This window comes from Rhamphochromis longiceps, linkage group LG3 (genome assembly GCF_057381845.1).
Source record: "Rhamphochromis longiceps isolate RC_006_pf linkage group LG3, R_longiceps_female_GT1.1, whole genome shotgun sequence".
Classification (NCBI taxonomy): Eukaryota; Metazoa; Chordata; class Actinopteri; order Cichliformes; family Cichlidae; genus Rhamphochromis; species Rhamphochromis longiceps.
This window is the reverse complement of record NC_140559.1, coordinates 49,484,745-49,507,570: the sequence shown is the minus strand read 5'-3', so window position 1 is coordinate 49,507,570 and position 22,826 is coordinate 49,484,745. Positions and strand designations below refer to the sequence as shown.

The window sequence follows — 22,826 nt, the reverse complement described above, 5'->3', positions numbered from 1 at the left end:
AAAAGTGAACTTAGCTTGAAGTGGGTGAAAGAAACGTAGGTGTTGCTTAGTAAAGTTTATTGCAGCTGATGTAATGTTAGATGTAGGTAGGCAGGCACGTCGTGCCCACTGACTGTGGGTAGTTGTGAGTGTGCATGCACTGAAGATAAATTCAATATATAACAAATTAAAGCAACAAAACAGGTTAATTAAAGTGAGATCAAATAAGCAGATAAGCAGAAGTAAATTTCAGCCATGCACACAATTTCTATATGCATTTAATTGACTCTCAGAATGCTGATTAGCCCTTTTCCAATGGAGGCTACAAGACAAAAGCGATCAATGTGTGGCTATGAGAGGCTGTCGTATGTCTTCTTCCTCATCAGAAAAAACAGAAGACGAAGCTTTCCCTTTAATCTGCCCTCATCTGAACACGCCAGCTTCATGTCACTTTTATGTCAAACTTCTAGAGGCAATCTCACTATATCTAGTAACATTTAATCATCACGTTCAACAACAGTGGCATGCAGTTTAATTAATTAATAGGTACACACAAGCTGTATGTCTGCACGTCTCCTGTGTTTAGTCAAGTGTGTTTCTCAATTTCAATAAGATCAAGACATTTCTGGTGTATCTTTCAATACTCTCATTGCAGAAGAGAGCTCTTTCAACTGGAAGTTCTGCACAGCACACACAGACGAACTGTGCTTAGTGACTGCATTTCACTAGAGTCGATCCTCATAATAGTCTGGCAACAAGTCTGGCAAGTTAGTGACAATCTTCTGTCACAAGTCACAGAACCCGGCCTATCTCATGTCTGAAAGGGGCTTTTGTGTGAGCACAAGTGGAATTCAGACAGTTTAAATGCTAAACTTCATGTAGCACAGAGTGCTATGACTAGATAACCACTGTCAATAACATCACTTCAGCTAATGTTTACATTTGCCACCATATGCTACGGGTCATGTCATGCCAATTACAGCTCTGGAAAGTGTGTCGAAAGAGCAAAAGTGCTCTTGTAGCTTAAGAAGGAGACTTTTTATTTGTGTCTTTGCTTTTTTCAAAAGTTATATAGTCTTACTTTAATTGTGTGTAACCTTAATGAATTCATAGATCATAAATCATCAATCATTTATCAGTCATAGAGGACTAAAGTTGTGCGCTGTGAAATCACATGCTTTGATTTAGGCAATCATGTAATATGTGGACATTAGTTTAAAATACGCTCATATGTAATTTTGGAAGTCAGTGCCACTCAATGGAACGATTGTCATGTTGGTCATTTTACCAGTCGTGTGAATATGAGATTTTTCACAGGACTCTATGCACTCTATGTAAGAGAGTAAGTCTGGTGCTGATAATCATTTACACTTGATTAACTCATCATCAGCAAGTGTGAGCACCTCTATAAAAGCAGAGGTTTTGACAGTTTGATGGTCTGGATCATAATCACAATTTTCACAAGAGTGGATGCCCCAGCAAATTCACCCCAAGGTCAGACTTTGCAATGCTCAGAGAAACTGCAAAAAAACAAACAAACCCAAGAGCTACATCTCATACTCTACAGGCATCGGTCATGGAAGTCAAAGTTTGTGACATTACAATTAGAAAAAGACTAAGTCTGGCTTGTTTGAAAGGTTTGTCAGGTGAAACCAAAGAGTCCTTAAAAAGAACATAGCAGCACGGCTTAGATTTGCCAACTTGCATCTGAACAAACCACAAGATTTGTACAGATGAGAACAAAGTGGAGGTGTTTGACCATAATGCACAACTCAACGTTAGGCAAAAACCAAACAGAGCATATCATTACAAACACCTCTTACCAACTGTCAAGCACGGTGGTGGAGGGGTGGTGATTTGGGTTTTTTTTTAATCCACAGGATCTGAACACCTTCCTGTCATGTAGTTGAATGTGAACTCCTCTGCATATACCAAAGTATACAGTCAAATGTGAGGCCATCTATCCAACAGCTAACAACAGCAGCATGTGAGAGGCTGGTAGAGTCTTACAGAAAACCATTACTTCAAGCTATCGCTGCTAAGGATGCTGCTACAAACTATTCAATCATTTGGTGCTCTTATCTCATCACGGGACTAACTATATGCGGCCAACTTGTATGTTCAACCACATTTTTCTGTGTGTGTATGTATGTGTTTTTACAACAACGCAAATAGTACTTTTCCAACCTCTATGTGCTTCCCCACAAACAGCTGAGTAACACTATATAAGCTGTCTGAGTGCAGTGAAGAAGATAATTCCTAGGCATGGTAGCATGGTTAAACGGGCAAAATGGCTTCTTCATTACTGGATTCACTTTGCACAACAACTGTCCCCATAAGCCTTAATTTTCCTGAACAGCTTTGTATTTGGCAAGAGTTTCTTACAACAGCATGGTGAGTAGCTGTACAGAGGTTTTTATAGTGCCATGCGTCACTTTATGGTGTTCAATTATGATTGTGTCTCAGGTGCTTAACTCTCTGTATTTAGCAAATCTGTTGGCAGATGGATATTTAGCATTAGCATGTTAGACACACAATTATACAATAACACAGTGTGATAGAACTGAAATGTTGCTGTTTACAAGGAAATAGATATTGAAATGAGCCAGTCGGGGGGAAAAACTGTTTGCTACATACTCCATTTCCTCCTGAATATTTTACCCATTTACATTTCATAGTCTTTGTTTTGTGGCATATTTAAATAAAAGTGCAAAATAAAAAAAAGATGTGTCTAGTTAGATAATTGTCTTTAAATTTCTCTAAAAAGCAACAAAGTACACAAAAAATGGTCTTGAGGTCCAGTCCTGGGATGAATTAGCTGAATTAGCTAACATACACCTAGCAACCAAATTAGCATCTGCTTATTTAAAAACATATACCTCTTTCTTGATTAATACAAACTTATTACAAATTAAAGGAGTTAGTTATAGATTTATTTACCCTGTGTAGCTGTCATGCAGCAGGTTATTAGCCAAAGAGACCAAAACATTTTCCTGCACCAGGTTGTAAACGTGTTTATTTCTGATAAGCTAAGGTTTTGAAACTAGCCTCGGGTAAACAACTTCAGTTGTTGGCTCCCATGCATTAGTATTTTTCTTTAGCCCTGAAGGTTATCTTTTTTTCTTTTGTCCAGTAGTTACTGACTTTTTGGGCATGGGTTATGATGGAATGAATTAGGAGCAAAAACACTGATATAAAACTATTATATTGTCTTAAATTAGCATAATGCAACGCTAGCAACCTGCCCAATATTCACTCTCTCTTTAGCAGCTAAATGCTCCATATATCTGTCCTTTGTTTTGCACTGGGAAGCTGCTGTACAGACCTTTTTTGTTGAGTTTTTTCCTTTATCCAAACCTTTATACTGAAATTGCTTTCTGCTGTGTCTGAAAACAAGGCTGATGAGAGCTGTGAGAGTGAACCAAAACAGTAAGGTTATGGGCTGAAACTCCAAGGCTTCACAGAGCTGCACGCATCTGATGATCTTAGCCGTGTTTCTTCGCGGGTTCATCTCTACAAGCGACCCCTCGCATTTGCAAGCAGCTGTGCGATCAGTTCTTAATATAAAAATAATGATCACAGCGGCTTTAAAGTTGTAAAATTGCCCAGGGCCCACCTTATGCGAAAGATGTTCAGTTTATGATTAGATGATTTCAGCCGTTGATATCTGGACCATGATAACCATGTTTACGCAGTGTTGAGTTTGATTTAATAAAAGCACTTCACCTCCAAAATTGAACCCATTCTAATTTAGCATTTTCGAAGAGGAATATGAAAATAAATGTGCGTGCTTAAAAAAAATAATAAAAAAAAATTCCTTGAAGGATGCTTTGGCTGAAATGAAATGTTTTTATCAACAGCATAATGTTATCTCTGTATTGAGGATAATTTAACAAAGAATTTGCGTAAAGAAATCTCTTTCAGTACAAAGTAAGGACTGAGCTGATACACTTGCTACAAATGAGAGTGAATGTGAAGAAACAGAAGGTATTTTTAAACGTGTGGATGACTACTTGACACGTTTGTCAGTTTGCTGTTTATTGTCCATTACTGTCATTGTCTGATCTGACTTTTTTTCTTTGCTACACAAGAGAACATTTCTGAATACTGACAAGAATCAAATAAAAATACCATTAATTCTTGAATACTCTTTTTTTGTCAAACTTTTATTGGCACAGATTTTATTTTTCATTTCGTTTTTCAAAATTCAACAAAGGAGACTGCTACATTCATGCTGTCCGTGAACATTTCTTATCACTTTCATGATTTCGCGTTTCTTCAATAACACTAGAAATAAGTCTAACTTTGCCTTCATTTCCATGTGTTTGAAATGCCGTTCTGTCCCAGTGCTGGGATAAAACTGTTTATACTTAACTCCTGAAGTGTGTGTTATCCGGAAGTCAAACAAAAAGGATCTGATCTGAATCGGGCCTGTATTCTTTTAATCCGCAGGAAACTGGTTCTCCCAGTATTGCTGTGGTGTTCGCTCCACTGCTAAAGTGTAGGCTTTTAATGTGCACTGGTATTGCATGGCACTTAAGCTGTCACTTTGAAGCTACCTGGGTTTTTATGCAAGTGTAATGTCGGGGAGCTTTGGTCAGTCCTCTACCTGAAGAAATCCATTTGCGCTGGGAGCGCAAAGAAAGCAGTGCCAGGCAGAGATAACGCTGCATCTTTGCAAGAGTGGCCGTCCGGTTATTTTTCATCGGCGTGTTGAGGAATTCAAGGTGTTCTTCAGACGGGAAACAAGTGCAAAAATGTGCTTTACGAGCTCTGTGTTTGCATGGGCTCATTAGCGGAGCACTGGGTGAGTGATTGGATGATTACTTATTGTTTGATTGTAATTAGGATTATTAAAGTGATTAATTGGCTATAGGATGATTGAGAGGGCGAGTGGCTGGCTGGCTCCAGCTGGAGATGGGGTGCAGCTGGGGCTGCTTTCAAAGGTCATCAAAGATTTTAGTGTTTTGTTTTTTTAATCTCTACATCGATCTGCCACCCCGGGGTTACATTTTGTAAAACTGTCTTCGATTGAGGCTTAAAATGCATTATACTGGCAAAGGTTTTCCCTTGTCTGCTTTCACATGCGTATGAATTGAGCGACACCCCATTCCTAATCCACGAGGCTTAATATAATGTTTCCACCCTTTGCAGCTATAACAGCTTCAAGACTTCTGGGAAGATTTTCCACAAGGTTCAGGAGTGTGCTCATGAGAATTTTTGACCATTCTTCCACAAGCGCATTTGTGAGGTCAGACACTGGTATTGGATGAGAAGGCCTGGCTTGCAGTCTTGCTCTAATTCATCCCAAAGGTGTTCAGTTGGGTTGGGGTCAGTACTCTGTGCAGGCCAGTGAACTTCTTCCACACCAAACTCGTTCATCCACGTCTTTATGGGCCTTGCTTTTTGCACTCTTGCACAGTCGTGTTGGAACAGGAAGGGGCTATTTCCAAACTTTTCTAACAAAGTAGGGACTTTGAAATAGCCCAAAATTTCTTGGTATGCTGAAGCACATTCTAACACCTGAATTCAATGATTTCAATGGGGGAGTGAATACTCTTGGCTATATAATATAAGTAAAGGGAACAGCTGGAGTTACATGGGATAAATATGTACCAGCCTCCAGCTAAGTCGTCTGAATTACTCTTCTTAATAATCACCTAAAATCTCCCCCCTTCTTTCTCTCCATTAAGCTTTTATTTGACACTTCTTACTCCAGTTATATTCTTAAAAATCGCTGAAGCTTCTGAGAGAGAAGCAGAGGATTTCTTTATAAATATTGCATTCACAGGCGCACACACAGAATGTAATATAACATAGGACTCCTTGCCAGCCTCAGGCGAGATATAGGTGGAGGGTTTTTTCTTCTTCCCCTTGCTTTGCAGGATGTTATCTCGTGTTTGCTGCTAGGTGGAGCCCGAGTACACGGCGAGAGCGGCAGTCCGCATCCGAGTTTTTCCTCTCACCTTTCACTGGCTCTCCAAATCCCCTTGGTCTCCGTACAGAATTACTCCCAGCCAGTGCGCGCAATTGGTTTGTCATAGTCGCAGAGAGCTCAGTTTTTCTGGACCCAAACAACTTAGCTTCTGTTTCTTTTTTCTTCTTCTTCACACTCCTCACCTCTTCCGTGGAGCTTTTCTCACAAGATACCCTCCCTTCCCTACCTCCTCTTGTCCCCACTCCTCATTTGCCCCCCACTTAAATTCATCTGGATACTCTTTTTTTCTTCTATTTTAAATCGTGTGTTGGTGTGCGTGAGCGCATGGTGGCGAGAGGGGCTGCTGGCGTTTTTCAAGCTTTTTACGGGACGTGATGTAGCCTCCCCGCACACAGAAAGGACGCCTTGTGCCATAAAGGGATCTAAGGGGACAGTGTACCGTGGATGCAACGCGAGGAAGCCGCTGTTTCATCACTGGATAGTGGAGCAGCAGCGGCAGATAGAGGCGATTTTTACGGGGATATTGAACGGAGCGACAGGAGGCAACACTTTGGAATCGCTGCCCTCCTCTCTCCCTCTCTCTCTTCGACCCCCATCAAGTCTCTCTCTTTCCCCCCCACACACAAACACACACTCGCTGTGCAGTAAAGGACTGTACCTGAAAAGACACTTGAAATTAACGCTGACTTTGAGGACGGAGTGCTATTTCCTCCGCCGTTTCTAAATGCGCGGTAAGTGTGACGCTCGTGTTTCTTCAAAATGCATTTGGCCGTCAGTTTGTGCGCATACCCGCCGCTGTCTTCAGATTTGGGGGGCTTCGGGGCGATGATGATGATGATGATGGGAGTGATGGTGATGATGATGATCCCCGTGAATGGACGCCCCCCTGCAGCGGTGCAGAAACGCTCTGTGTGATGTATAATGTCAACCTCGGCGTCCCCTCCACTCTTTAATTACTTTAGCCGGGCTATCGGTGCGTTCAGGTGCAATCAGCGCCCGTCAGATCGAAATTTGGAAATATGAAATTTCACCCCGTTTTATTTATTTATTTATTCGTGTATTTTTGGACTTATTAAACGTCCTGTTGGAGGGTTAAAGTGAGCTGGTTTCCATACCAATCAAAAGGCGCTTAAAACGACATGTAGTGCTTTCCCCCATTTGTTAAATGTCTTTTTAAATAAGTTGCATATCCGCTGCATTCCTATGAATGAAGTTTTCTTTTTCTTAGTTTCTTTGCCTCATGATTTAAGGAGGATGTCTCGCTGTGGTTTGAATGGGATGCAGCTGAGACGTGATTGCAAGGGCTGAACTGTGCGTGTGTGTGTCTTTCAAAGATGCCCGAATAGGCCTGTGTTGTGTGAGGGTAGATGCAGTGGTGTGAGTGGTCTAAATATTTTATAATAGGTAGACTGTGCCTCAAGAGCGAAATATGCAGTTTATTGGCGTAGGCTGTGCGGGATCTTCATATACCTCCACTCTCAGTCAGCATGACTTGTTTACATTTTCTAAAAGTGTCAGTGTTTGCAGCTGAACGTGTGCTGCAGCGCGGGGAAATAAAACCAAACAAAGCAGCAGCAACCACGCAAATAATGCACGGATTAATTTATGCATGCACGTAAAAAGAGAGAAAGGTGAGTCCTGAGCTGAAGGAAGCCGTGTTGCCCGGCGTCTGTGTGAGAGAAATGCAGGGTTGAGGTTGAGGGGGGGCACTGCACCGAATTCTTTGATGTGAAGACAGCACACTGTCTTTCAACATCAGAATCAAAGCGGAAAAGGTAACTAAGCCCATCGCTTTGAATCGGATCAGAAGTTTTCTCATCGCTGCACAGTGACGCCCTTCATTTCCAATTCATCATTTAGAATATGGTTTGATTTTCTTCCTTCCTTCTTCTTCTACTTCTTCTATTTGATGCTGAATAATATAACAGCTGTGGCCTGTGGGGGTGATCTTTCATGAGTTTTTCAGCCAGGCTTTTGGCTTCTTGTACTTCAGAATTGTGACTAACTTCCACGCACCCCACCCCAGCCCTCCTAAAAACTCCTTTTCAGGATGGCATTAACGCCGTTGTTGGCTGTATCCTTATCTGACAATTACATTCATTATGCCGGGGACTGCAGCACCATCTGTCATATAATCTCCATCGGTGAAAATGCCCCCAAGCAGGCGAGAAGCAGACATATGCACAGCGTGTGCACAGAAACGCACACAGTCAGTTTTCCTCTACCAACAATAAAAACTTTGCCTTCCTCCTCCAGGGGAAACTGGAGGGGACATCCGATGCTTTATGACTAAACCGCAATGTCAACTTGCACTTTGTTTTTCCACGTGTCTCATCGGTCTTGATTCAGCTAAACGTCGCTCCTTGCGGAATATAAACTAGGTTACATTTAACGTAACAGCGGCTGAACCCGACGTCCGGTGGGATACCTGACGGGACGGAGCTGTATGAAAATAAAATAATTCTTCCCTTGCTTTTCCCTGAGCTGCCGTCACGGTAGGAAAATGGAGCTTGACTCGAGCTGCCGCCTGATGTATTGATTGAATCGGTTACCTCGGGTAAGGGAACGCGGGGAGATGACGCCAGATGGGGAGGGATGGACACAGAAACAGCCCTGCTGCACTGTCACTTCTTATGCTCTTAATTGTCTCTCAGCTATCTGCTATTATTTCCCCCCTAACCCTCTTTTTCCTAAGCTCTTAGAAATTAAATCAATTTTCTTTAATTTTATTTAATTTTTCCCGGGAATGATCACAACCCTTCACCTTGAAAACCACTGACATGACTCATTAGAGGCGGCGTGAGAGACAAATTCATGGATGCTTTTGTCTGCTGAGTGACTCACTCCATCGTGCTTTTTTTTTTCTTTTTTCCTCACAGTGTGAGCCCAACACTTTGTGCTGGCACATATTTCTTCCTGTTGCATTGTATTACACTAATATGGGTTAATTCAGTGCCCTTGCTGGAAAGCTCCCCCCCTTCTCATTTTGTCGGATCTCTATGATGCCCCCATCCCCACCCTGTTTTTTTAAAACTCCGCTGATGTTGTGTAGCTTTTCAGCAAGAGAATTTCTCTCCTTAGGCAGCTCCATTTATTTGATTTGATTTTTCTTTTTCTTTCTTTTTGGACACAATTGCCAGTCGGGAGGAATCCAATTTCTCGTTGGCGTATGAATGGAGATATAGGCCTCTCAATTTTCTTCATAGGTTAGCTTATGCAGGCTCATATTATGTACAGCGAGGGCTTTTACTGGTGTATCAATTGGGGGGGGGGAAAAAACCCCACTCTACTCTCCGGAGAGTTGCATTTGTCAACATCTTTTGTGATTTTGCATTCAAATTTAGGGCATTTTAACACAAACCAGAGCCACTGGTAAACATCTTCTAGTTGCAGTCAGCGAGGATTATATAAATATACCGATATATCGGTGCATCCCTGCTAGAAACAGGATTAAAAATGAAGTGCAAACTTTCTGGCTTTCAAGAAATCAATTAGACTCTAGAGATGCTGGACTTGTGCTGTAAAAGCTACCCCTCTGGTGGTAAGTTAAAACCAGCGATAAAGACTCCAAACGCTGTACTAATTGACCCTTATTTGAGAAGCACTACAGCAGAATCACTGAGTAAATGAATCCCTCTTTATTCTCTTACACAACTGCCTGTGGTGTAGTCGTCAGACTGAAACTGCAAACCTGAATAATGCTCAAGGTCACGTACTACCTGCACAGCAGCAGAGGTCACAGTTATATTTTCTTTTCTTTGTTTCTTTATTTTTGCGCTCATACAAACAGTGCACAGTGGGACCAGAGCTCTGACTGTGATTTTCTTTTCATTTTGTACATTAGCGCTAATGGAGGAGAGGATTTATTTGTATTATTTATTTAGGAGAAATCGGAAGAGGTGGAGATGGCAAAACACAACACTTGTTTTTTTGGCAACTAGCAATTACTGTAGGGCTAGATGAGATTGTTTGCCTGGACCCAGACCTTTAAATCCATTGTCAAGCATTATCAAGCTGTCTGCTGCGACAGGGATATTTTAAACCGTCGGTGCTTGCTTGTTTTTGGCACCCCCGAGGCACGGCGACTGAACGGCAAACGGAGGAAGATCCTGAGCTGTTTGTACACGCTCGTCTCTTAAAACCCCGACACGACGCTATGTTGACATCAGTGTTAACTTAAAGTGATGTTAAATTCCAGGAGAATAGTTTGGTCTTTGGTGATTGGTTCAGTGGAGAAAAAAACACACACAAAAAAATCTCCTTCCCACACGGAAATCGGTAAGCGTTGGAGGCGCTGCCGGACTGGAAATGGAAACTGAGATTAACAAGTTGAGAGTTGTGTTTTCTGTCAGTCTAATGACTGCAGCTGTCCATTGTTTTGGGGCTCCTGGAGATACGACAAAATATCTGAAGCTTTAGAAAGCCTTGTGATTTTAAAACCGTGTTATCATCCAAGATGATGGCTGTGCTTTGATATTTGCTCATACTAAAAGTCTGGGGGCTTACTTACTGTACAGTACAGAAAGAGCCCTGCTGTACTGCCCACTGATATTTTTGCTATGTGCTATTTTTTGGGGGGGGGGGAAAGGTCTGAAAAGGCTATGAAGAGTAAATCTAGTGAGGAAAAGGTGCTCTTAGTCCAGAGTTCTGTGGGCTTGCTGAGGCTAACTGCTCCCCATGGAGCTCCCACTAGAATTACATGCCCTCATAAGCCTTCTGTGGTCATACTTGCACCACCAATAGGAAAGCTCAATTGATGTAATAAACAGCTGGGGGATAGCGCAGCAACATCTATAAGAACGAGCTGGGTGAAATCATGACAATGACAGTCATTGCACACCTTAGTAATAATTCTATTCAGCTTTATTTATGCAGTGCCAAATCCCAACAACAGTCATCTCAAGGTGTTTTATATTGTAAGGTAAAGACCCTACAGTAACAGAAAAAACTCCCACTGTGAGGAAGCACTTGGAGACAGCGGGAAGGAAAATCTCCCTTTTTAACAGGAAGAAGCCTCCAGAAGAATTAGGCTCGTGGAGGGATGGCCATCTGTTGACAGGCTGGAGATGAGGGGAGGGAGACAGGACAAAGACACACTGTGGGACAAAGAGCCTGAGTTTACACCTGGCTAGTACTAGGTTAAGCCTTCATAACTGCCTTCATTCTCACAGCATGGAGTCAACAAGGTGCTGCGAATATTCCTCAGATATTTTGGTCCGTGTTGACATGAAAATGACAGCAAATCTACGAGGCATCCCAAAAGATCTCTATCGGACTGAGATCTGGTGACTCGATGTTATGTTCAAGGAAACAGTTTCTGCAGTCATGGAGGGATAGGCATGATCAGCAACAGCATTCAGGTGACGGCAGGATTTCAACAATTTGATTGGTACAAGTAGGTCCAGAGTTTCAGCTGCTCCAACAGTACAGATTTTACACCTGATGGTTTTCCTGATGTAACCATCCCGTTTATCCTAACTTTTGAGCCGCACTAGGAAGTGCACTAGCTAGTGAACCCCACCTGAGGCTGGATTTGTATCTCCTGGTCTCAAATCAGAGGTCTTTCGCATGTAAGGCAAATGTGTTAGCATGGAGACAGCATGGAGGAACACCCTAAAGTACTTAAAGTGTGTCAGGAAATTATCCCCCCACACCATTGAACCACCAACACCAGCCTCAACCGATGGAGCCATGCTTTCATGTTGTTTACGTCCAAATTCTGACGTTACCATCCGAATGTCATAGCAAAACTCGAGACTCATCAGTCCAGGCAGCGTTTTTCCAGTCTTCTCTGTTGTTAGCTGGTAGGAGGGTCACATGTAGCCCATCTGGTTTCAAACCACAGATGCACTAAATGGTTAATTAGATGAACATATAGTGTAATTAGCAACACTTGGTTCTTTGGACTGCTGGTCAGCACTGATTCTGCAGCTTTTGTATGCAGGTTGACACAGATGTTTGAAGAGTATACCTTTTTTCCTACCTATCATAAGCATAACTCAGAACTGCATAAAATCCATGACAAGTGTGTTTTTTAAAATAAGGACACTACAGAAGAAGAGCTTTCTGAATTCTCATAAAGGCTGTCTAAGTGATGGATTTAAAAAACCTATTTTGCAGTCGAATGATTGTTTATCCCTGCGGCTGGATGCTGACGTGCTAAGCATCACACGAACATCTTCAGGGAGTTTTGTATTTGGTGGCTGATTTTTCTCCTGTGTGTTTTAAATGATAGGTAGCTGTGTCTCCTGTATAATCCTATAAACACACATATGTAGTCTAGATACAGTTTCCAAATGTGCAGGGGTTTTTTGTCTTTACTTTATTTAAACCTGTTTCCTTTAAAAGTAAATAAAGAAATCACCAGCTGGCCACCCGCTGGAGCGGATTCACATTCCTCAGGGCTCTTGGTTTTTCAAACGTCCCCAAGACTGGAGTTATCATGCTGTTAGGAGTGAGACAGGTCAGTCTGCTGGGGCCCTTTCTCTGTCAGGAATGTCACACAAGAAGAAAAGCAAAGGCTGAAAAAAAAAAAAAAGGAGGCACATGGCCACGGAAAGGTCCTTGAGGTCCGTGCCTCTCAACACTTTAGCTGTCCTGTCTCATAAAGAGCTTGGACACAAAGGTTTTGACACAAGCTTTCACAACCCCATGAACACTAAACTGTAGGAAATGGGGTTAGAGTTGAAATGGAGACTTCAGCTGGTGCTCGATGGAAAGGACGGACAATTAGTTCCCTGATTCTGCGTAGCTGTGGAGACAGTGACCCCGGTGTTTGAGAGCATTTTAGATGCCTTTTAAAATGCCGCTATAGTTGTAGGATCCCTGTAGGATGCAGGGAAATGCATCAATATTTGTTACGTCAAGAGCAAAGTTTTAGCAGAGGTTACTCGAGGAAGGGTTTGAACGCAAGGCATCAATATTATCTTTTTTGTGTATTTATTGCAGTGTAGAAACATAACACTTTTACCATTTTTTTTTTAGATATATAGTAAAATACATGTCAGAAAAACACAGGGTGAGGCAAAAACATCTATTTCTGGATTAGTGAGTTCATCTGGTATTTAGTAAACCCGACCAATTTTCCAACAATGCACCTGTAGTAGCATCATTTTCTGATTTCTCAGGATATTTTGCAGTTTCCCTACATAGAAACTTTGCTTATGTGGGTGTTAATATAGCTGGGTGGTCTGCCTCAGTGTCTTTGGCAAATTATCTTAGAGAACAGTGCAAGCTGGTTCATGTGCTGCTGTTGATAACTCTGTCACAACGTAGGCCTGCTTATATTTCCACAGGAGCACCCTTTCATAGTAGTATTTGCTAAATTGTATAGAAAAGAGTGGGTGGGCACGCCCCCGTTCATCCGGTGAATAGGAAAAGGACGTTGAGCAGTTCTTAGGTAGGCGGAAGATCACCGGTTGCATGTGAATTCGACTGTTGCTTCAGTGTTGCTTCCGCTCCCGCACTGGCGGAACACCCCAGTCTTCGGCTGTGCTTTGAATTGCCCTGGCATGTCACATTAATTTATGCATTCAATTTTAATAAAGGCCTGCAAGGCTGGTTCGCTGTCAAGCTCGAGTTTATACGTTACCGTGACCGGTGTCAGTGCGCTTTAAAAAATTCTTATGTTTTTCAGACTGCAGTTTTAATTATCTGCAAGCCAACCCTGCACCCTTAATTTGACACTTAGTTAAGTTGTCCCTGGGGGGGTCAAAACACTTAGCAGACACATTTTAACACTCAACAACCTCTGCAGGCACAGATACAAAGACTGCATGACAAGAAGGCGCGAGCACAAAACATTAACTAGCTTCCGCAGATATAAATGCAGAATGCGTGCTTTCTGTTTTTCTTGTAATGCTTGCAGATAAGAGCGGCTGCAGTACATGACCACTGAACAGCAGAAGAGTCCAATCAGTCGCTACTTACTTGATGAAGTAAGCACTCACTGGATCTGTATCTCCATAAAAAGCGGTTTCTCGTACGGCGCTGTTAACACGAGGCCCACGATGGCAGACCCGGACCGGGGAAAATGAAGGTTTAAGAGGGAGGGGGAAAAAGGATAGATTCTCGTCTGGAGTGCAGATATGGACCCAAAAATGTCAACTTAGCATTTAAAGCAAGCCAAGCCACTCTTACGACCCTGTCGGTGGTGTTAAAAGGTATCCAAAAGCTATCAAACTGACAAAGCCTGACGGAGCCGCAGTACATCAGCCTCTTTACTACTCTGTAAAATCTGATACATTTGTCTATGTGCATTTTATAGTATAGCACCAAAGTTTTTTTGCTACTATATCGATAGCTTTCTTTTGTTCTGAAGTCCCCTCCTCAACCCCTTCCTTTGTGAACTTTAGACGAGGGAAGAGGATTTCAAACAAAGATGCAATGCTTCTCTGAGACCGAAGCCCTAAAAGAAGTTAATTTATGGCCTGTTTGGGAGGCAGGTTTGGGCTTGAATACATAATAAGGTAGTGCACCTGCAGCCGCATACAAATGAATGGAAATGGACGGTTAGTATTTACGCCTCCCTAAACCATCGGGACCTCCTGATCTGACCACTAATTGGCCAGCAAAGAGAGATGAAGATAGCTTCCTTGTTCTCTGGCTGCTGTATCTGCAAATATCAGGTGCAGATTTGCACATAACAACTTAGCCCCCCTCTCAGTCTAGCCATTTGAATAAAAAGGGGTATCGCTAAATGGTTGGTTGCATTCATGTTTTTTGATGATGAATCAAGAAATAAACCAGGAAGTGATATAAAATTAACAATACAGTCGTTCCTCGTTTATCGCGGGAGTTACATTTTAAAAATAATAGGTGAAATCTGCAAAGTAGCCAAGTTCAAACCTTTGTCCAGTATTATATTACAATCCGAAAAATACGTTAACTTGTACCTTCCTTTAGCATGTCCAGAAGTCCTACTTTTTGTGCAATGGTTAGCATCTTCCACTGCCTTTAGGGTGCTACCGCAGGTGCCTTTGATGGTGCAAAACGTTTCGTAGACATTGTTGTGTTTGTTGAGGAGAAAACTTACAAACATGCGGTACAGCACTTCGGAGTCGCACTGCTAGCGATCGAAGATTTTTGTAAAGTTGCCAAGCTGACCCCATTCTGTACTGTACAGGATACACGGCACAGAGGAGATTGTTTGACGGTGGTCTACAGCCGATTGGGACGCAGAACGCAATACACTGTAATAAAAAAAAGCAAAAAAATCCGCGAAACAGTCAGGCCGCGAAAGGTGAACCGCGTTATATCGAGGGACAACTGTACTCGTCTCTTGAATCCGTCCTGCAGTGTTAGAAAGCGAACCCTGGTGCTTTGACAGTCCTCTCTGAGTCAACTTGGCGACAGACTTTGCGTTGATGGGAAAAGACCCCTGTGCTCAGTAAGGGACATCGGTTTGCCATGACCGGCTTGAGGAGTGAGGAAAAAAAGACAAAAGAGAATGAGGATGTATGCGGAGAAGTACTCAAGGAGTTTATGGCAGCGAGGATTAAAGTCCAGCCCTGAGGATGGTCTGAAGCTTGTTTTTAAAGGTAAAGAAGGTGTCTGCCTCCTGAATCCAACCTGGGAGCTTGTCCCACAGAAAAAGACCCTGATAGCTAAAGGTGCTTCCGCCAACTCTAGAAGTACCACAAGTAATTGGGACCTCTGGGCACAGACGTGTACATGTGCCATTTAAACGATGTCGAGTTTGGGTTGTTTCGTCTCCTTAAGCTCTCTGTTTGTAGCTGTTTTGAGCTTCTTTGTTGTGAGGCACTGAATCGCCTGCCCGCCTGGCACAGACGAACCCTCCGACCCTCGGGTCCTCGGGCTCAAGGCTAGTATGCCGGTTCAGGTATCTATCCACGCTTCAGTTCAACATCTTTGAAAAGATCCGAGCAAACTGAAAAACATAAATTTTAATAGTGTTACGCTGTTATCTGTGGGTTATAAAAAAATCCATTATAACATTTTTTTTTCTGACATGCTTTCAGTTCAAAAGAGCTTGTAATTGAACACAAAACATGAATGCCTCGCAGAAATGTGCATTACAATATCCTGCTTAATGTTTTTAAATTAAAATACCATTTCTCCATTCATACCTGATAAGATTTCCTGAGAGTAGACGCTATTTTTTTTCTTTGAAGGCAGATAATTAAAGTGTTTTCATACACGTGGATAGCTCCGCGCTGAAAGATTTATGCTTCTATCGCACGAGGGTCGTTTTCTCTTTTTCTTAATTAAGAGAGGGCATATTTGTCATTTATTAAACCAAGGTGAATTCGTGGAGTTCATCAAAACCTCATTCCATTTGCAACTTCAAAATGTATTGCAGCATTTTAACGTCTCCTCTCTGAGCTTGTGACTTAAATTGATTTTTTCCTAATCGATGGCACGGGATTGGGTTTAGGAGCGTGGGAGTAGGAGGGGGCCGGCGCTGCACCTCAGCCAGCAGCTTCCTCGGCGGTAGCCCCCCTTTTTTTGTTTTTGTTTTTTTATTCCCGTCTTTATGAAGCTTTGCTCGCAGGGAATGGCGCATTTTAAATGTGCGCACCTGCAAATCCCCACTTCATCTCAGGTTGGTGTAATGACAGCAGAACTGTGTATCTACTGGCAAATATAAACTTCCCTGCCAGCCCTTTGTCACCTCTGGAATGGAGATGACTGAATTGATGCACCGCCCCAATGGAGCAAAACCGTTTAAATGACAACACATTTTTGTCTCACCTTGAACCTAATTGACTGCCTGAAAGCTGGCGTTTGAAAAGTGCTGACAGCGTGACTCTTCTTGTTTGGAAACGGTAGCTATTGACAGCGCCTGTTCTGTGTTGTTTTCCGACTTCCTGTCACACAGGCATCTGTATTTCATATTCACAAGTGAGAATGCATTGTGCCTTCGGAAATAAAAGGTTTTGTGCTTTGCGGATGGTTCATTCCAGACACAGAAGGCTCATGTTATGGGCTTGATGTCGGTAGGCATTAGTATGTATCACATTCCTGCAGGAAGGAGAAGAGCCTAACTATTCGAGGTCCAATTAAAAAATGCAGAATATTATTTAGCCACTTTTTTTCTCTTCTTTGCAGTCTAGTTATTATTTCAAGAGGTGCTTGTTAACAAGACACCTGATGACAAGTAGGTTGATGACCCAGGTGTCCACCGGGGTCTCTGTCAGTCATGACAGCTCAGTGACTGGGTAACAGTTATGCTGTCACTGTAAAAAAAACAGCCACCCCCGTCCTCCTCTGATTCCACTCGTACATTGGTCTCGCCTGTGTGATGTTGAGCTGCCTTGGCGCAATGGTGGCAACAGTGGGATTTCTTAGAAGGGAGCCACAAGACTGTAATCAGTCATTATGTCAGAAGCGAGCCCCATGAGCCCCGCTCCGGCTCATTCAGCCAAATAATAAGCAGCAGATAACGGCACTGGCGTGCAGGCAGGAACAGAGCCCCCGTGGGCTACGAGCTGGAGAAACGGGGGTCTTTTGCTTGTCGCCTGCATGCGCAGAGACCTCACCTCGGTTCGAGGGCCGTATCGGGCGTTTTATGTGGCGTGCAGAATTTTTCACCCCTCTCTTCCGTTACGAGCAAACACATCTCGGGGGTCCTAATAGGCGACGTGTGCGATCAGTTAAGAAATCGACACTTTGTGTCCCTTTTGGTAATTTTCAGCATTTCGCCTAACGACTGCAAGTAGAAATGTGACTTTTTAGCTGCGATGTGGCTAAAAACGCAGAGCAAAAATGTTTTCCTTCTTAGTTAAGTTCTTATTTCAGATGTAGTACTACAGATTGTGCACACAGATGAATTTAAACGATGTTGTTTCCTCACGTAATCCAGTCTTTTTGTAATACTTCTTAATGCAGTACATTGAAAGCCTGATTCTGTCCTGATGGAGGCTGGTTGGAGACACAAATACCAGAAGCAATAAAGAAAATAAGCCCAGTAGGGTTGGGTCCCCCCCTCCCTTTCTCTTTACCCGACAATGTTTGATTTCTATTATTTTTGTATTTAAAATACACATTGGATTATTGCCAGTAAACCAACCTAAACGCAGCCACAGATGGCATCCATAAAGCCGTTTTTGTTTAGTTGTTTTCCAACGTGCAATTTCTCAAATGCCACCACAGGACTGCAGACTATGTGATATTGAATGATGAAACAGCCTCCCTCCCCCCTCCTCTTCGTAAGCCCAGATCGCTTCAGCCCCCCCCCCCCACCCTCTCGGAGTTTTGTCATTCCATAACAAGGGTCACAGGCTCCCATTGTCTCATGCTCTAACATTCCTCAGCATGGTAGTATTGACTGGTTCTGCTGGGTGAGCGGTGCCATATAACATCCATACATCACGGGGAAGGCAGACTGACAGACAGTGGGAGTTGAGATGTCAGATCGGCCTCTCCAGGCAAATTACATCCACTCCCCTTCCTGCTCTCCACAGTGATTCTCTATCTTCTGACAGTGTGCGCTAGTTGCGAGCACCGACCCTTCCCCACATCCCCTCCACTTCTCTGTTCCTCGCGAGAACACTTGACATGCTTATGATATAAATTTTTCTTAAGGGTGGATGGCAGAGGAATAATGCTCCCTCCAATTAATGCGTTTGAAGCTGTTCAGAACATACAGTCATGCAAAGATGGAAACGTTATTTGTTCACTGACTTCCACATCATAATTGGTTCACTACCCTGTGCATGCAAAGATTGATAGCTAGATTAATCTCATCAAAATGTTAAGCTTTTATAATCTTCTCATGGACCCCTTTTAACCCTCTCATACATAATAAATGCAGCTAAAAGTCAGGTTGACATGGAGCAAATAGCTTAACACAGTAAGCATGCTAGTCCTGCTTGGGGAAATTGTGAAACTGCAGACAACTGAGTTAACTCGGGTCAATGTAGGTCAACCCTTTGTGGAATTCATTTTGCCCTTAATGATTAATAAGGTAGTAGTTATTGCTTTGGAAGCAATCAGTGGAATGCTGGAGCTCGGCAGTCATCTGTAATCCTGTTTTATTACACCTGCTGTTGTCTTTTTCTAATATTTCTGTGTGCTGTGCAGTTTCCGCTAATGAACAAGCCGTCATCGATCGGTATGGACAACAAGGATCACCTTGTTCTGCCGTTGCCCGACTGTTCAATCCCGAAGCGTTTTTGTCTCGTCTTGAAGAGACAATCCGCCCCTTTTGACAGCGCCAAACCAAAGGTCCATTTAGCGTGAGTTGTGCTGTCACTCATGAGCGCTCTGAAAGGTTAGGCTCCTGTAATCTTGTTTATGTTTTTGGTCAGTAGTAAGCCTCCCTAAGCCAGCTTTGTGTCAAACACAGCTGGAGAGGCCTTTGCAATTGCAGCAGTGCAGAAATAATTGGTCCAGCAGCTTGGATGCAGCCATGACACACAGGTAATTTGGTAATTTCTGTCTCTCAGCTGGTGTTATCAGTGTTGGACGCCGCGTGTAAATAAAAAAAATTAGCTTCACACTTTTTCTGTCGCTTTGATAGGAATTAAACACGACAAACAAGGTTTTGCGGGTTTTCCGATTGCTTTCTGAGGTCACAGATTCCTGTTGTGATAATAATACAGGAGTTAAAATGAAGCAGCTAATATCATCAGTGTCTCGACCTCTTTTTCCATTTCTTGGTGCTGTTGTACACATCCAGTCACCAAACAGCTGGACGATAACCAACCTTCAATAATGACGGGTCCTTCATACGTGATGCCATGACATTCCTGTGGGAAGCCTTTTTCCCCTTTGAATTTAGTCCTGATGACTTGGAGCAGGATACATCCAGCTGATGGAGAAATTTGGATTGGAATGTCCATAGAAGCCACTTTTAATTATACTGGCAGTAAAGGTTGAAACTGAGTTGGAATGAAGTGCTTTTTGTGCATCGATTTTTTCGCCCTGCATCTCCAGACGCCTCTGAGGGAGGCAGAGACAATTGTAACCTTCGCTATCGCCGCACTGCAGACAAACAAGGTGGGCTTCGTGTATGACTTTCCTGCTTCTTTTTCTTTTGTAATACAATAAGAGCATGCACATCAAACAATGCTTTTTATCCAATTAGGGAGTACAACTGAATTGAAAAGGAACTCAGGTCTGGAAAGATGCCACCTGAGCACTTTATCTCGATGGGGTTTTGATGATTTTTGTGATCTGTTTTGACATCTGACAAAGTTTGGCCAACCGTTCGTGGGGATTTTTGTAACTTGGATGACAACGTGTGACAAAGCTTGTGGATGGATCCCTCGAGTTCTTTCTGCACGTTTACCCTGAGGATTCGTGCCCATTTCAGACACGGCGTCTGGTGATCTCACCTGGGTATCTGGAGAGTTACTGCCACCTTGAGTGCCCTCGGGTTCTCGTAGGAGTCCTGTCCGACTCAGCTGTGGTACACGACTCTAAAAAGAGCTTTTACGTCGGAGTCAGACGACAAGTGTATCTTTTGTTTGCCTGTTTTCAGATGACGCTTCCTCCTGTTTTCTTGAGAACTTTTCCCGACCGCGAGCTTTGCACAGTCACACCAACAGATGCGGCAATTCGTCATGCATAAGAAACCCCACTCTGGCAGCCATCTGTCTGGTTGTGTCTGTTACCATGCACCGGCAGTTTGTTTTCATATACAATTTTAATGGAATTCAAAATATGCTGAACCAATCTTACGACCTACAAGCCTTGTTTTAAAATTTCATTCTCGACCTATGCGTAACCCATGTAACTGAAACCGAGAAAGATGCTGACAGTCAACAGTTTCTGAGACCTGTGGAAAGCTTTGCCATTTGGTGTCTCGCTATCCTGTTACCTCAGCTGCGTGGATGGAACAAGTTATCACGCCCAGTTAAAATGTCGTCTGGTCCACAAACCCGATTCCTGGAGGACCAGCATCTTTTCTTATATTTCGCACGGACCAGCAGCTAGTCCGTCTCAGACATATGTTAGGCAAGAGCTGCCTGGGCTGAGTGAACACTTCATATTTAGGGCACTTAATGCCAACCACTCACTTCCTGTGAAGTCCGTGGAAAATTAATCGGCCATCACGAAAACTCTGTAGTTAGGAGTTGTGCAGTGTTACAGCAGAACTAGTGCCTGACCCATATTATCTGCTGATTTTAGCTATTTGCCAATTTCAGTCGTTTTAGGGGTATGTTGGTGACATGCGTTTGTAACACCATAAACACAAGTTGACATATAGGTATATATAGTCCAATATAGCTGATTTTTAACTTATTAAATATTGGTATTAAATGGTAAATGGACTAGTTCTTATATAGCGCTTTTCCACTCTTCTGAGCACTCAAAGCGCTTTACACAACTTGTGCATTCACCCATTCACAACTGACATTCACACACATTCATACTCCGATGGATGCATCGGAGAGCAATTTCAGGTTAGTATCTTGCCCAAGGATATTTGGCATGCAGACTAGGGGAAGCCGGGAATCGAACCACCAACCTTCCGATCAGTAGATGACCTGCTCTACCACCTGAGCTACAGCCACCCATGGTCGTAGTTTAAGAAGGATTACGGTTAATGAAAGGGAAATTGCAGGTCTGTGGCTGGAGGTGAAATGTTGTCTTTAATTGATAAAGTCAGATATCCAACACAACCATCCAACCATCTATAGTTGTAAACCTATAGATACAAAAAACTAATCTTAACACCACATTTGTCGCTATTCCATATTCACTTCATTGTACAATTATTATCACATTATAATAATAAATAAAAGGGTAAAATGTACTAATTTGAAATGTGAGCACATTGGAAGAACTCGTGAAACTCTGGAACATTGGCTAGTTATACAATGCTATTTCTTTTTAAAGTATTTTAATTTAAATGTTCAGTAATTTATTTTGGCTAACTTTGCACCTGGCAGCTATTACATGTTTCGTAGTTATGGGAAATGAACTTTCATGAAGGATGAATACTTGGTTATGTCGGAACGCTTTTGGGGCAAGACAATTAAAACACATGGTCGTAGTTTAAGAAGGATTACGGTTAATGAAAGGGAAATTGCAGGTCTGTGGCTGGAGGTGAAATGTTGTCTTTAATTGATAAAGTCAGATATCCAACACAACCATCCACCAAGCAAACGGCAAACACTTCGTTGTGCACTGAGGATATTTGGCTAAACCAGATGCAGTGTTTGCTTTTTTTGCATTTACCGAAAACAGGTAGATATGGCACATGTGCTGCCTGCATCAAAGAGCAGCTTTTACATCAGTATGTCTTCAGTTTGCGATTGAACAGATTGCTGCTCACGTCCATGATATTTTCTTGTTTCTTGTCAGTGACAGTCTGGCATTACAGGTGGGTTTTGGGGAGGAGGGGTTAAAGGCACTTTTAGATTGTATTGTAAAAGTTATCCTTGTTTTGTTCAATACCCCGTAGAGAAAATGCATGTAAGGTAGAGAATCGGTGCCGCCCTGTCTTCTAACTTTTTTTTTGCCCAGACTAGCAACTGGGGTTTTTTTTCTTCATTTCACTGAATCCAGTCACATTTGGTCTTTGCAGGTGGCCTGATGAAAACTTGGAGCTTATCTCCTCCTGTGCTGGCGAAGAATTAAACCTGTTTCTACAGCCCATATAGTAAGATAAAACAGTCCATCGCCACATGGTACCGCAGAAGCATGGAAATAATGCAATGCAGGCGTTCAGTAATAGAAAAATGCTCATCATTATTTGCTGGGCTTTTTCTCCCCTCAGGGCTACATGTTTAATATGACCCTACAAATGTGATTTAGCTGGCAGGTAGCCTTGGGACTCGGAGGAAGAGACCTTTGCCGCTCAGTACGTGGCAACATTGTATCTAGGTTAAGGTTATCGGCTGATAGTGGATATTTTGAGCAGCAGAGGAAATCTTACAGAAGAGGCGCGTTATCGGGACGAAGGACAAACAGCACATACAACAAAAACCTTTCAAAC

At 42.7% G+C, this 22,826-nt stretch overlaps 1 protein-coding gene across 6 annotated transcripts in view; it reads left to right on the top strand.

Annotated features, from left to right (window-relative positions):
• Window positions 1–5,966: 5,966 nt before the first annotated feature.
• Window positions 5,967–22,826, top strand: part of LOC146675131 (adhesion G protein-coupled receptor L3) — a 279,742-nt gene continuing 262,882 nt past the window's right edge. For all 6 annotated transcript variants that reach the window (XM_085400200.1, XM_085400203.1, XM_085400201.1 and 3 more), the window contains exon 1: window positions 5,967–6,648. The gene's annotated coding sequence lies outside the window, so the exon portion shown is untranslated. The remainder of the gene's footprint in view (window positions 6,649–22,826) is intronic.